Here is a 14,177-nt window from a genome sequence, read left to right on the forward strand (position 1 = left end):
ACCTGGCAGGTCCTTTCACATCAAGTCTTTTGTAAACACTTTAAACCCATTTCTCTTACCACATATGGATAGATGTATATGTTTATGGTTGTAATTTTTTCCTACTTTTAATTTTACAGAATAGTGAGAACAATGAGAAATTTTATAAATACCAGAATATAGGCCATAATATTTCACTTTTTTAAAACTTTAATTACATCCAGATATTGAGAATGAGGAAGCAACAGGGTTGTCATACTTAGTAGGATGAAGAGGCTATGGAAACAAACATAGACTGATCCAGTGGCATGCAGCTGTGATGGAAGGACATCCTGGTCATTCTGCACAGCTTTACCTGGGTACGGACTGCTTTCTAATATACATATGATTAATGATCTTCTTATAATCTGCTTTTCAGAGCATGGAACAGTTTACACTGCTGGTTGAAGCCAGATGCGTAAAGCAATTGCCTTAAAAGCCTGCTCTTTGTCCAGAAAAATGAATTAATCTGTATGTTTTAAATCCCTCAGCCTCTTGAACCCAGCATAGAGGGCTCACTAGGGGAACTACACCCTTTTTCCTACTCTGCTGTTGGACTTGCTGGGTAATTCTGGACACAGCACTTAAGCACCTGTGCTTCACCTCACAAAGCTGGATATGGTACCGTGGCACCTCATACTAATGTTCATGTAGAAAGCATCTGCAATCTCTGAGTGAGAAATGCTTCATTTTGGGTTCAAATTATTTGTCAGACAGAATGCTTCACCTGTGCCTCCTCATGCACAGTGGTGACATTTACTCTGCTCCAAGGCAAACTATGTTTTAATATGGCAGCAATGAAGTAAAAAAAGGAGAAAACTTTCTTCACTTAACTTTTCTGAAGTTAGATACTCAGTAGATCCTTAAATAGGTTATATATAACACGCAACTCCTTCTTAAGAATGTTTAGTAGCTTTTATCAGATGAGCTTTTTCCTGCCAGGAATTTAGGCTATCAGTTAAAGAAAACGCAGTATGACAAAGGGTTAGTTTGATAATTGCCATCAGAATTTATGGTGTAATCAAAGTCTCTTAGGAAATAGTGATACTGAAGTCTGGCAAATATAAATGGTTAATTAGCTGTTTGTAGCCCAGCATAAAGAGTTAATATCAGAGGGTTACAGGTTCTGCACCAGAAGTACCTGAACTTGCATCCTGCATGGTATAGTCAATAAATTCCCCATTGTTCTTACTACCAACTGTTGTTGATGTTAGCTGCTGGATAGCCGTAAAAGATTTTTGTATTTTATTAAATGTCACGTACAGTGCAAGGAGAGGAAATTAAGGGTGGTTTGAACAGATATCTCTTTTAAAACTTGTTTTACTGATTTAGCTGAACTGAGATATTACTTCTTGTTTTAAAGATTTTTTAAAAAGCAGTGTCTGTAAGAAGAAAAGCCATGGAGAGAACTATCCACAGTTTCCTAAGAGTCCTAAGCTGTGACTTCTGTGAGTGAGCAAGATGTTGTGATAGAAGATAATAAAAGTATGATGACTAAGCAGAGTGCTGAAGCTTATCAGAGAAAGTACTACCTCTCTTTTATAATGAGTTTGATAGACCTTTATGAACTTGCCAATTAAGTGCTCTGTGCTTAACCTAGTAGTGCAGGCATACAAAGAGAGGCAGGAAATACTCGGAATTAAAAGGGAAAATGAGTTGTTGCAACAGCTGTCCTATAGCTCTGCTCAGTAAAGAGAAAGGAGGGTCTAGTGTTATCTTGCTTGCAGCAGAGCAAACAGTGTGTTCCTTAGTCCCACCTCACTCCCCACAGAGCCGCCCTCTCTCCCGCTGTAGGTGTTTGGAATTTGGACCTGCAAACTCTGGCTGGCTGGAGAAACTGAGGCCAGTTCATTCCTATGCTGATGAGGCTGGTTCCAGTGTTGTATTGGCAGGACAGGAGAAAGACATTCTACCTGAAAAGTAGCATTAATATTTTCTCTTCAATAATCTGTTTGGCTTCTTATTGAGGCGTTTAACCTTTGTCTTGGATTTATTTCATTACTTTACCAAAAGTAGAAGACTAGAAATATATACAGAAAATGTCCCCTGACTAAACACTAAACACTGATAGTTTTCTGGATTTATCAAACTGTGTATGTAATAAGTTAAAAACAGACTGGATACTTCTGAATAGATCATGGTTTAAAGAGCAGATAAGCCTTCAGCAGACACACCTTCAACATTGTGTGACTACCTCATTAGCAGTAAGGGACTCTGACCTTCCCCAGATCCTGAATATCTCACTTTCCTGGTGATCAAAGCCAACCAAACTCAGGTGCCAGAGGCAGCCTCGCCATGGGGGCCAGAGTAGGATCATTTTCCTGCTAAGGAAAGACAACTTGGTTGTCAAACTGCACCAGCCCATGAGTGCTGAGCTGGTCTGGATTTCTGTGAAGGACAAAAGGGTCTGGATTCTCCTCCCTATAAGCACCACCCATTCTGAGTCATCTGAGCTGGAAGTACTGGCATAATTGCAAAACATCTTCACACAGATGGCATGATCCAGTGTAGGTTACATGAGGATTCTTGAGTGAGACATTTGGCTGTAAATAAAATACTATGAGAGGTTTTTATTGTTGGGTATTTTTAACAAACATTTCTTCACAGGGCAGAGAAAATGTTTTTCTTTTTTAGCATCACAGGGGTACAGAAAATGAACTTTTTTGGTTGTTGGCTCATTTCCAGATAAACATAAGAACACATTGTAAAGGCCACTTTGTGTTTTAAATTCAACAAAAATTCCATTTTATGTAGTACCTATAGCATATATCTGCTATTCAAAACTTTAAAACTCAACTTCAAAGAAAGTTATCTAATACACTTCAGGCACTATAAATCATCATGAATTTTGACCACTGTAGATGTGATGATGCTTTATCACAAAAGCCCAGATCTGTGCAGGGCATACACTTGTGCTGATTTCACTAAAATTTAGGAGCCACAAATAGTTTTATGATAAAGAAAATCTGTCTTTATAGCTTTGCTTCTTATTTGAAACTGTTCCATTTCTGAGGCCTTAAGATGCAGCAGTAAAATGTGCAGATGAGATGTGTTGGACGCTGGACTCATGGGAAACCCCTGGATGCTCTCTCTGGACCCTGTTCTCCATTGCCCTAAGTATTTTGTAGTTGTTTACATGTGCAGCAGATGAAAGATATTAATAAATCTGAATGCTTCACTTGCATCACTGGTAGCATTTGGAGGCCACTTTCCAGAGATATAAATGGCACCCAATGGAATTTCAGAGTTTCAGAAACATGATTTCCAGAGATTTCAAGTTCTTTTTATACCAGCTGAAGTGAATTAAACCATTTTCTGAAAATTGGGTTCCAGATATTAAAGTCTGGCAGGCAAAGCTGGGTTATCCAAAATTAGATGCCAATTCTGGAAAGATAATTTTAAGTGATGATCTCATAGGGAAGTCCGAGACAAAGTTAAGACTAGAATCTAAATCATCTGACACCAATCCTGTGCATTAACCACAACGCTGATTTTTTAATACTGTGAGTTCAAATACTGACTTGTTAAAAGAAGAAATGCAGTTTTCAAAACTCATTCACAGCACATGCAAAATAGTGTTTTGATGTAATTTGCTGAATTCTGGTAGCTGAAGTCAATTTGCATCTCAAATTTTCAAAGAAAGTGGTTTCAAATAAATTTGTTCTTTAGTGTGGTGAAGCTAAGCCCCATGCAGGTAAATATTGCTTTTAATTAATTGATTAATGGATTTTTTTTTATCATTCTTTATCTGTTTTCTGCACTTCTAAAGTCAGTTCTTACCAAATACTTCTACATGAGAGTATCTGTAGTTGCTGTAAAATGCTGTACGTATTAGATGATAGAAGGCAGTGAGGTCTTCATTTTTCCTGTGAAGGCAGGCTGAGTAAGCTGGGTTGTTCAGCCTGGAGAAGAGAAGGTTCTGAGGAGACTTTATTTTGGCTTTTCAATACTAGAAGGGGGCTTTATAAGAAAAGTGGCAGAAGACTTAAGACTTTTTACCAAGGGCTGCAGTGACATGACGAGGGCAAATGGTTTTAAACGAAGAGGGCAGGTTTAGACTGGCCTTAAGAAAGGCTTTTTTTATGACAGAGGTAATGAGACACTGGCACAGGCTGCCCAGAGAAGCTGTGGAAGCCCCAATTCTGTGACTGTTAAGGGTTTGACTAAATGAGAGAGAGATTTCAGAACAAACTGCAGTGTCTTTCATTAAGTAGCTTTTCCAGAATGCATACAAATTCTCAATATCTGTTATTGCTGGGAGTTTGAATTGCACCTTTCACTTTTTCTCAAGGGACTTGTTATTTTTAAAGCTTTTTGTTTCTGGCCAAGTCCAAAAACTTACTCAGATTGAGAATGAAAATGGGGAAATAGCTCAAATATGTGGATGCACCACTAGCTTAAGATGAGGAAAACTTCTCTTCTCTTGTCACACTCAATATCACAAACTTTCAACTAGCAACTTTGTAGAGATTATTTGCCCTGAATTTCAAATTAAATAAGACAAACAAGAAAGAAAGGAAATACAGAATTTTGTGGGGGTTGGTTTGGTTGGGTTTTTTTTTTGGTTTTTGTTGGTTTTTTTTTTTTAATTTTATTTTGCAGCTGAACATTGTATGTACTTAAAACTTTTGAATGAGAATTTTTATGCTTCTTGATTAGGGAGATATTGACGTCTCAGGCTAGATAGTAAGAGAGGAATATGCATTTACTTAGATTCCAGTAGCCAGGCTCATAAAGAGAAAGTCTCAGATGCAAATAAAAGACTGTGAGGTTGCTGCCTAATTGATTAGAAGCAAAGAACTGTCAGACATCTGGAGTGTGCAAAGTGTAAGACTGACCTCTCATTTCTCAACTTTGGCAGTTTTGATGTCACTTGTACTTTAAATTAGTATTAATACTTGGGGGGAAAATGTGGCCTTTCTCTCTTTAATCTTTCTCTCTTTAATCAACACTTTATAAATGCAGTAGCGCATTTCAGATGTCAGTAATGCATTTTTATCTGGCAATTGATTAATGTGCATAATAAGATGGATAGGCCTGTCTGCTGAGATGCTGAGCAGTGACACACAGCGTAATGCTACTTGAGAAGGAAATAATCTTTTTTTTATTATTTTCATTAGGGCTCATAGCTTTGGAAATCAATAGCTGCTCTAAGATGGATATGACATATTGCATCGTAGCTCTTGTTCCTGTAACTTATGTAAATATTTGTTTCTAATTATTTTTGAGGAAGCATCCTTTCTATGCAGAATCAGCTTTACAATCAAAGCCACTGTGTTGGGAGGAACACCCTGATCAGATTAATAATCAGCCCGTGAGGAAGTGGAGATTTAAAACAGGAGGTGGCAGCCTTGAGTAGTAACTCAGTGCTGTCTCTGCTTAGTTAAGCCGAGATCCAAATGGAGTCAGAGCTGGGCACAAATATTTCAGCGTCTCAGCCCTTTTTCTTAAACATCACTATGGCAAGTAGCCTGGATAGTGAAGATGGCAACAACTAGCTTTGTCATTTTTGCCTGGTAATTAAAAATGTAGCTAATTAATTTAATACTTATAATGTGAAGCTATGAGTTTTCCTAGATTTTTTTAACATTTGGATGAGTAGTTTAGCAGGAAAGACTGCAGCACACTGCAGAGGCAGAATTTAATCTGTGTCGTTCTTCTCTGGGTCTGTTTCTTCTAACTAGGAAAATAATGTAGCAGACAAAAATAACTAGTAAAATATTCAAATGAAAGTTGTGCCTATTTCTGGTCTCCTTTTTGGTATCCTGGAATGTTGGGTGATTCTTCATCCCCTAACTGTGGTGTACAAGCAGGTCATGAGGTACTTCTATCTCCTTCACGAACTACCACACAATAATGCCAAAGTAACTTACTTTTATTTGCAATATCACTGAAATTTTCTAATCCATACATCAGCAGAAAACCTTGCAACAACACAGCCTCAGCAGACAGAAGGACTTGATGACATCATTGTTTTTCCCCTGTGAAAATGCTTAGTTGGAAAAAGACAAAAAAAGATTAAGTGAATCAGAGTAGCTTCATGCAGCCTCCCACTTCTAATCTTTTTGAAGAATGTGAACAGTACCATTCACTGGTAAAAAATGTAACTAAGAGAGTTCTGCAGTGTTGTTAATTTCTGCCGGATATTCATAGTAGGAATTATACTTGTAAATTTTGTGTATGTATTGATTGATTTTTTTTTTTCCCCCCTACAGCTCCACATTTTAAAAAAATATATTTTGGGCCAAATTTCAAGTTACAATTTTTTGCTTCAGATGCATGTGAAAAGTCTTCATTTGAAAGTTTGCTAAGCAACAAATCCTTCAAATAGAAGAGGTTGCAACTCTGCTCTGCCTAGAAAGTACACATGCATGTAAGTATTGATCCGTAACAGAACTGATTTTCTGAGCTTGTTTTTTTTTTGTCACAGTCTGTAGGCAAAAAATAGCATTTTCCTCTTTTTCCCCTGTGGCTTGAATCCTGCAGTTAACCTGTGCGTGGACAGATCTGTCTGCTGCACACAGACACCATTGCCTGGATGGATCTCAATGAGAGACCACATTTTCTGTAACAGTCCAGTCCTGTTAGGCACAGTAGACATTGTCAAGGAACCTTCTGTTTAATCTTTTTATTAAGCAAATATTTCCTTAAGTTTGCATAAGCAGTCGCCCAGCCATGGCTTCCACACAATCCTTTAATAACTGGCAGGGTGTGGTGATTACATTTCCTCAGAGGTTTCTCCTCCATCTGACTACCAAAAGTAATTTATTCCTCAGTAAATTTGTTTTATTTTTCTTCACTTCCTTTGTCTGTCAAGGCAGGCAGATCAGGGAGTTAATAGCTGTCTTTTTAGTGCAAGAAGTGGGTGGGGGATGATTCTTTAAGCTGGATTCCCTAAAGAAATAAGGCTTGTGTTATCATTCTCTGCCTATTCCAACACTCAGCATGCAACACTTTTAATGTAGAGCCCCACCAGCCATTTCAATTCATAAGGAAGAGGAACAGGGGACTCCAGTCTTCCAGCTTCCTTGCAATTTATTGAAGTGAATGGCTGGGGGGAGGAAAGAGAGCCAACTACTACCTTCTAATATTAAGGTACTTGTTAATTTAGGAGATACATGCCAAATTTTGAATATTGAAATACCAAAAAATTTGAGATTTATTTGGAGTCAAGATGAGCATCTCCCTTTTTCTGTGTGTTTAGCCACTGACACTGTGAAAGAATGTGCAAAACTTCCTTGATACAGATGATCAGTACTGATCACTACTTTTAGGTTGAAGGCTGAGTCATAACAATTGTTCTGTGCATTAATTTAATTTTCACTCCACAGCATTTATGGGATGGAAAATGTGCCAAAAAGCATTTTGTTCTATGAGGAAGTGCAATAAACTTGGGCCTTATAATGTCTGTGTTGCTGGAGAAATATGGTTTTCTCTTTTTTTGAGTAGGTAGTTTTGGAGTCTTAAGGGCTCTCTTTCTGATTCTTGCTTTCTTGGAACAACAGTAGCTGCAGCCTTGGCTGGGTTAGGATATGGACAGATGTTTTGTTCCAGATACAGCTGTGCAGAGGAAAGAGGTTTTCCCTCCACAGCTAAATGGGTGCTTCTAGCTGCTACAAACTGGCCTGTCATGGAGTTTTAATGGGTTTTCCCTAATTCATACTAAGCACAGAGGTGTATCATTTTAAGCAGTTTAAAATCCTGGTCTGAGGTATGGCAGCTGGCTCTGCCTCACCTGAGTTAGCAGTACTGCCATGAGCTCTTCTGTTAGCACCCTGAAGAGTGGTCAGGAACTTCTGAGCTAGTTAATCTCACCCACTGGCACTTCCAGATGTAGAAGAAGAAACCACCTTTACGTAGCCTGAAGCCCTGTTGGTAATTCACAAGCATATGGCATCATGGTCAGGACTTCTGCCTGCACAAAAGGTGAGTGACTGCCATTTGGGGATTTGAATATCTGACCTCAACAAAGTGAAAGAAAAACACCAGCACATATGCTTTTACAAACCAGTTCAGGAGCAGAGTTGCACTTTAAATTGGGCCACACGTGAAAATGGCTTCTTATGCTGAGAAAAACTGTAGATATGTGGAAAAGGCATTTGAAGAACTATTTAGTGGTTTGAGGCACTAAGGAGATCTATTCTGAGAGCAAAGCTCTCAGAACTATGACTGTGAATGGCATGAACAGATATTTAGGGAACCCTAGCCTTGTGTGTGGTAGAAAAGTCTAAGAGAAATGAGCAAGAAGTCCATGAGTAATGGAATTATTGAGGCCTGGTTTCCAATGGATTTGTGCTTTATGCAAGTTCTCCCCCTGTCCTGTATGGTCTTTGTCTTAGTTCAATTGTCTGATGCCTGGTAAGAATGAGGTTTTTGCTACACTTTTCCATGGCTGGAGACACCATCTAGATCTCCTCTTTTCCCAGCTAGCTGCCTACTTTCACTGAACTTGGGATGATTTTGTGTCTTGAAACCTCTGATTCATTTTCAAATTTAGTTGAAAATCAGCACTGGATTAAAAAGTTACTCTAAGAGGAAGTGAAGACAGCAGAATAGGCACTCACACACAAAATGTGATGACAAAGCCTTTTTTTTCCTTAGGGAATCAGAACAGTTGGAGAAGGCACTTCCTTTATATTTGGTGATTTCCAGCACTGGCAAGGTTACCTCATTGGAGCATAGAAAGGGCAAATGGAAGCAGTTTTCTAAACTTAAACCTGCTTTCATCTTGTAGCCCTGTCTTATAGAGAACTGAGGGACAGGTTTACAATACTCTTGTGGAGGGGCTTTGTTGGTGTTTATTTGGAAGTTGGTTATTCATTAGGTGAAAATTTGGTCTATATCTATATGTAGATTGCACTTTTTTAACTGTTTCTTACATCAATATTACTGTTAAGATTAATTTTGCTTAACCTGTTAGTCATTCCAAAATTACATATATTTGGCTAGTGGGGACGAATGAGAAAACAAAATCCAGTAGCAGGTGCACAAAGCAATCTACCTGAACATGTAGGTCAAGTTTAATAGGTATGTTTTGTGAAATAGGACAATTTTCTGTAGTTCTTATCAACATCTTTGTCTTTGATCTTCATCTCAGTAGGTAAGAACTCCATTGTTTTGCTAGTGCTTTGGTTACTTGAATAATAGTTTTCCTTTGACTATTTGGGAATATATAGATGAAATATCTTGTAGTGGAAAGCTATGCTTTTGTCCCAGGGAAAAAAACCACAAAAGCTTAAATGGAAAATGAAAAAGGAACCTATCAGAAGAACTGTTCAGAATAAACAGCTGTGTGCATGTCCTCTCTGTCTCTGAAAATTTCATTTAGCTCCAGGCATCGGCTTGAATAACCTACCTCATGTTTACTAGCACCAGCTAAAAATTTATTCTACACAGAGAATATACACCTTTTTATTCTACACAGGGAATGTATACCATGTATCAGCCTTGGTAAGAAAGAAAGGTGGGTTTCATGTAGATTATGTCATTGCCTGTAAAAAAAGATACATCTTGACTGCAGAAAACAAAAGGGGTTTATCCAGGTGCTTAACCAAGTGCAAATGTTTTTCCACCAAATAGAAAATATCTGTTGACATAACTAGGATGGAAGAATCTGTGTGTGTGATAAAAAACCTCCTTTGCCTCACTGAAATTCTCAGTAAAAATGTACCCTTCAGTAGAGCTTGTAACAGAATAATATTTCAATTAAATGAACTGTAACTTATGGCTGTAGAAAGTAATAAAGCTTCTACAAGAACTATATGTACAGTACACCCTAGGATGTGTTGTCTAACAGCACAGCTCCTATCCAGGGAGAAGTACTTCTTAAATCTGAGGAAGATAATTCCTATTCCCTGCTTTTATTTCTTATATTACTCTATGAGATAGCAGACTTCTGCATTAAATTCCTGCCTTCTTGGCCTTACTTTTCTCATTTTAATAGGCAATCAGTTTGCAGAGCATGAGCCCTTCTTCCAACAGTCCCAGTCTATAATATTGGATATCGGGCAGTGAGATCAGTATTCCCCCTCTGTAAGGAATTCAGGGTGGTGTCAATTCTGCCAAAAGATTTTCACAATGCTCTGATACAGGTGGTGTGACCAGGGCTTGAGTGACTCCTGCCTGAGCATTCCCAGCATTCTAAACTAGCACAGGGGTCTTGACTGCTCAGGTCTGTGCTCATAACCTTAGCCAACATCTGAATCAGCTCCAGGGCCAAGAAGGGCAGTAGTGGTGGGTTTTCCAGGCTCCTTAGGCTGTTTTCCTGCACACAGTGTTTGTCAGCAGGTTAGAACTGAGCCATGTGTATCACCTACGAGTGCTGTGTATGTGTGGGAAACAAGAGCTGTCTTCCAGTACAAGGCCTCCTTTAGATCTCATGAAGCTCAAGTGCCCTCTTTCTGGTAATACCAACAATTTATCTACTACTACCACCTGAATCTAAATGAGTGGTTTGAGGTGACCTTTGTACTTATCAGACTATGCAAATAAACTGGTGCTTCTGATTCTGTGAAGGGAAGGGGCTTATTTATGTGACCTTGGGAGCAATCATGGGTATGTGTTCCTGGCTGCAGGAGGAACAAATGATTGTGGAATTTGGAGTCTGCTTATGAGAAGTACTACTACATGTTCATCCTGTCCTGGGTAGCCTTTCTTTGACACGGTGTATTAAAAGTGTCTCTATCACGGAAAACAAGTTTTAACCACAAACACTGTGTGGAGTGTGACACTGGTGCCTGAGAGCAGAAACCATACCCAAAGCAGCTGTGGTCTTAACAAGCTCAGTGTAAGTCACAGCACCTCAGGTCACATTTTCTAGTGCTGTTTTCAATGATCCTTGGGTAGTATTTTGAATATTATCAGCATAAAAATTAACTGTTGCCCAAGAATATTTCACTGATTTCACTGGTGAATATCTGAGAAAATCTGAAGGCTACAGGGCAATCTTTCATTTAATTTCTTTTTTCTTTCCTCCTCGCCCCATTTTTTCCCCCCTTGAAGCTAGCACAGCCTCAAATATAGAGATTTTTTTTTAACTCTCTGACCTCATGCCCTGAATTATGACCTCATCACTGCAGACCAATTTCTGGTAGTTATTTAGCAGTACTTCTGTTAAATGGGGATATGTAAATTAACTGTGAGCATAGTGAAGTTAAGAAAAAACACGTAGTTTAAATTCTAGAACCCAGACTAAAACTTAAGTGCCAAAGCATGGAAACTCTGGGTTTTTCCTAATGAAACTGAATTATTGAGACAATAAAGATGGTATTGTACACAGCTTTGCTTTTCTTATTATACATTCTATTTGCTTTTCTTATTGAAGAGAACAGAAGTAATTGAGAAAGTAAAATGAACCACCCTCTAAAGGCCAGCCAACTTCTCTCACCAAATGGCAATAGTAGGCAATAAACAGGCAATTCAGAAGATAATTTGTTCTCTCCATCTTTGATACCCATTTCAGGAGAGAGGAACTTGTCCCTCAGAAGAAGGAAGGGATGTAGTTTTGTATGTGCAGCTATCACTGCTTAGCTTTCAAATTAACACTAACAACCTTATCCAACCTGTTTTTGTGACTGGAACCTAATGAAAATGCAGTCAATATTTGCAAATACAAAGCTCTGCAGCATTATAAGTGTTTCTACTATATTCCACCCTGCTCCACAGAGCAGCAGAAGAGATTTTTAATTTACCCACTAAGAACAAAGTGCTGATTTGGCTCTGTGCTTCTTGGAAGCCATCTTTGCTCTGCTATTTCCTCTTATTTTCTCCAGTTTTGTATTTCAGAAGAAAACGGGGACCAACTCAAAATTTCTTTGTGATTGTGGCACTGTGAGGTGATTCCTTGGACAGATGTAGATGGTGCTATTTGCAGGTGAAAAGGAAATGAAGAGCAAAAGTTTTCTGCTTTTCGTTGTGAGGCTTTGATGCCTGGAGGCCAGCAGCCACGGCGAGCAGCTGCCCACAGCACTGACCTTGCTTGACACGCTCAGCAGAAGCTGCTAAATCTCGTTTCCTCAGACTTTCAGCATTTTTCACGGCTGTTCCTCCTTTTGTGCCGAGACACAAACCATGAGCTGGGTCGTGCCCACTCTGGCAGCTCCTGTGACACCTCACCTATGTAGGTGGCCTGATTTCAAACCTTTTTGGATGCCAAGTTGAATTAAGTGCTTCCAGAATCTGCGGATGACCTGGCAGGAATTGAATGATTGTCCATAAAACCATTTGCACTTGATGTTTTGTGCCCTTGACAGATCAGTGGTTAGGAAATTTGTTCACATGCCATCTGCACCTGCTAGCCTTGCCATGCAGGAAAAGGTAATTTCCCTTCCAAACATTATTGGCTTCTGATATCAGTAGGAAATTGGCAGCTCTTACATGAAAACAGTATCCAGTTTCCTCTTTTCGATTTCCACTGAGATAGGAAAGGAGTTGTTATTGTTGTGCTCTGTCCAAGTTCTCTTCTCCACATAACTGCTTTTTCAGTCATTCAAAGCCAGTTTTTCAATAGTACTCAGCATCATATCTTCTACTGTGTATGAGATTGTTGCTAGATCATTTTCTCCCAATATCACAGGCTTCTTTCTAAACAGAATTGCACAACCTACAGTGAAAAGATGTCCTCCTTCTTTTGTCTCTTGGTCTTTCTTTCTCATTTCTATGAAAGAATAAGAGAGTGCAGAATAAAGTGTCTATCTGGTGCTGGTGGTAAGGCTTCAGAAAAAACATCATGGAATTGAAGTGTACTTTTCTTCCTATTTCTTTGTCATATAAAAGCATTGATGCCAAGTGTCACAGTGCTTTCAGTTTTCTTCTCAAATGGCAGAAAGCTGTTGCAATGACTTCTTTGTAAGGGGTGTTTAAATCAGCAGATAGGGAATCAGTGGTGCTAGGCAGGATGCAGGCAATTGCCTCATCTCCAGCCTTAAGTATCACCTTTGCAGAGAGCTACAAAGGAGGTTTTTTGCTGACAATAAGGTGGTGAATTTTGTTTCCACTCTAAACAGCATAAAGCAGCTGTGTTGGCTTTACAAGTGATTCAAAGGTTTTCTCTCCCTTAAAGTTAGGGTAAATTTTTTGGGCATCCAATGTGTGCCATGTACTTTTTTCCTCCTGTCAGTAACTGGAGATGGAGATAAAACTGTGGTTTTGTCTGTGCTTTCATGTAGCATTATTAATGAAACAGGTAATCCTATTTGTCTTGAAATCAAGGCAAAGATCTCTTGTGTTCTGTCCATCTGTTCCAGACACCAACAGCATGCTCATCACCATGGTATTGGAACAGTCTGGTACACAAATAGCAATCAGCAGTTATTAACATAATATTGTTACTTGGTCCATAAAGCTTATTGGCAGAGATACAAGACATCACTCACTGTGAGACAGTTTCTCGGGTGATGTACTTTGTTCTGCCGGAATATGATAATATTCTGTATAAAAGTCAGTAAAAGGACGATTTTTTGTTTGTTTCAGGTAAGCAGCAAAAATTGCCAGTATAATATAAATATATCAAAAATTTGTCTTTACATCCAGTAATTTACAATCCATTGTTATCTAGTTGTAGAGCAGCATTCTTTTTTTTTAAATGTGTTAGATCAAATCAAACCACTAAAAGTTCCCCTTTCCTTCCTTTTTCCCCAGTTCTTGATGTAGACTGTTACAGGACTGGCTTTTTGCATGCAGAACACCATTTATTTCAAACTGGACCTAGACAAGTTCAGGTCTATTCAGCAAGTGATCTGCAGTGCTGAAGGACTGGCGTGTGATTGCAGCCCACAAGGAATCTCCCAGTCTCCCAAAACATCCTGGACACCCAGAACATTTGGATGCTCCTTATTTGTCCTTACTCCCTTTCATACATCTCATTTATACCTGTTCGAAAGCCCGACTTCAATTACCTTCTTTTTGTTTTGTCACTTTTCCCTTTGATGTAACCTAAGGATTTTTTTCAGAGTTGAACACACCTTTAAAATCCCTGGTATTTAATGAGTGGTCAAAATGAGTATATTCTTCTGAAGTGGCACATTTGTGCCAATCCAGTTAAATTAATAGCCCATCTATACATCACTTTTCTTCCCTTCTTAATCAGAAAATATACCTGGGAGACCTTTTTTGTAAGCTTGTCCACAGAGACTTCTATATCACAGCAAGATGGAGCCTTT

Source organism: Fringilla coelebs, assembly GCF_963513975.1.
Source record: "Fringilla coelebs genome assembly, chromosome: 3".
In the NCBI taxonomy this organism is placed as follows: domain Eukaryota; kingdom Metazoa; phylum Chordata; class Aves; order Passeriformes; family Fringillidae; genus Fringilla; species Fringilla coelebs.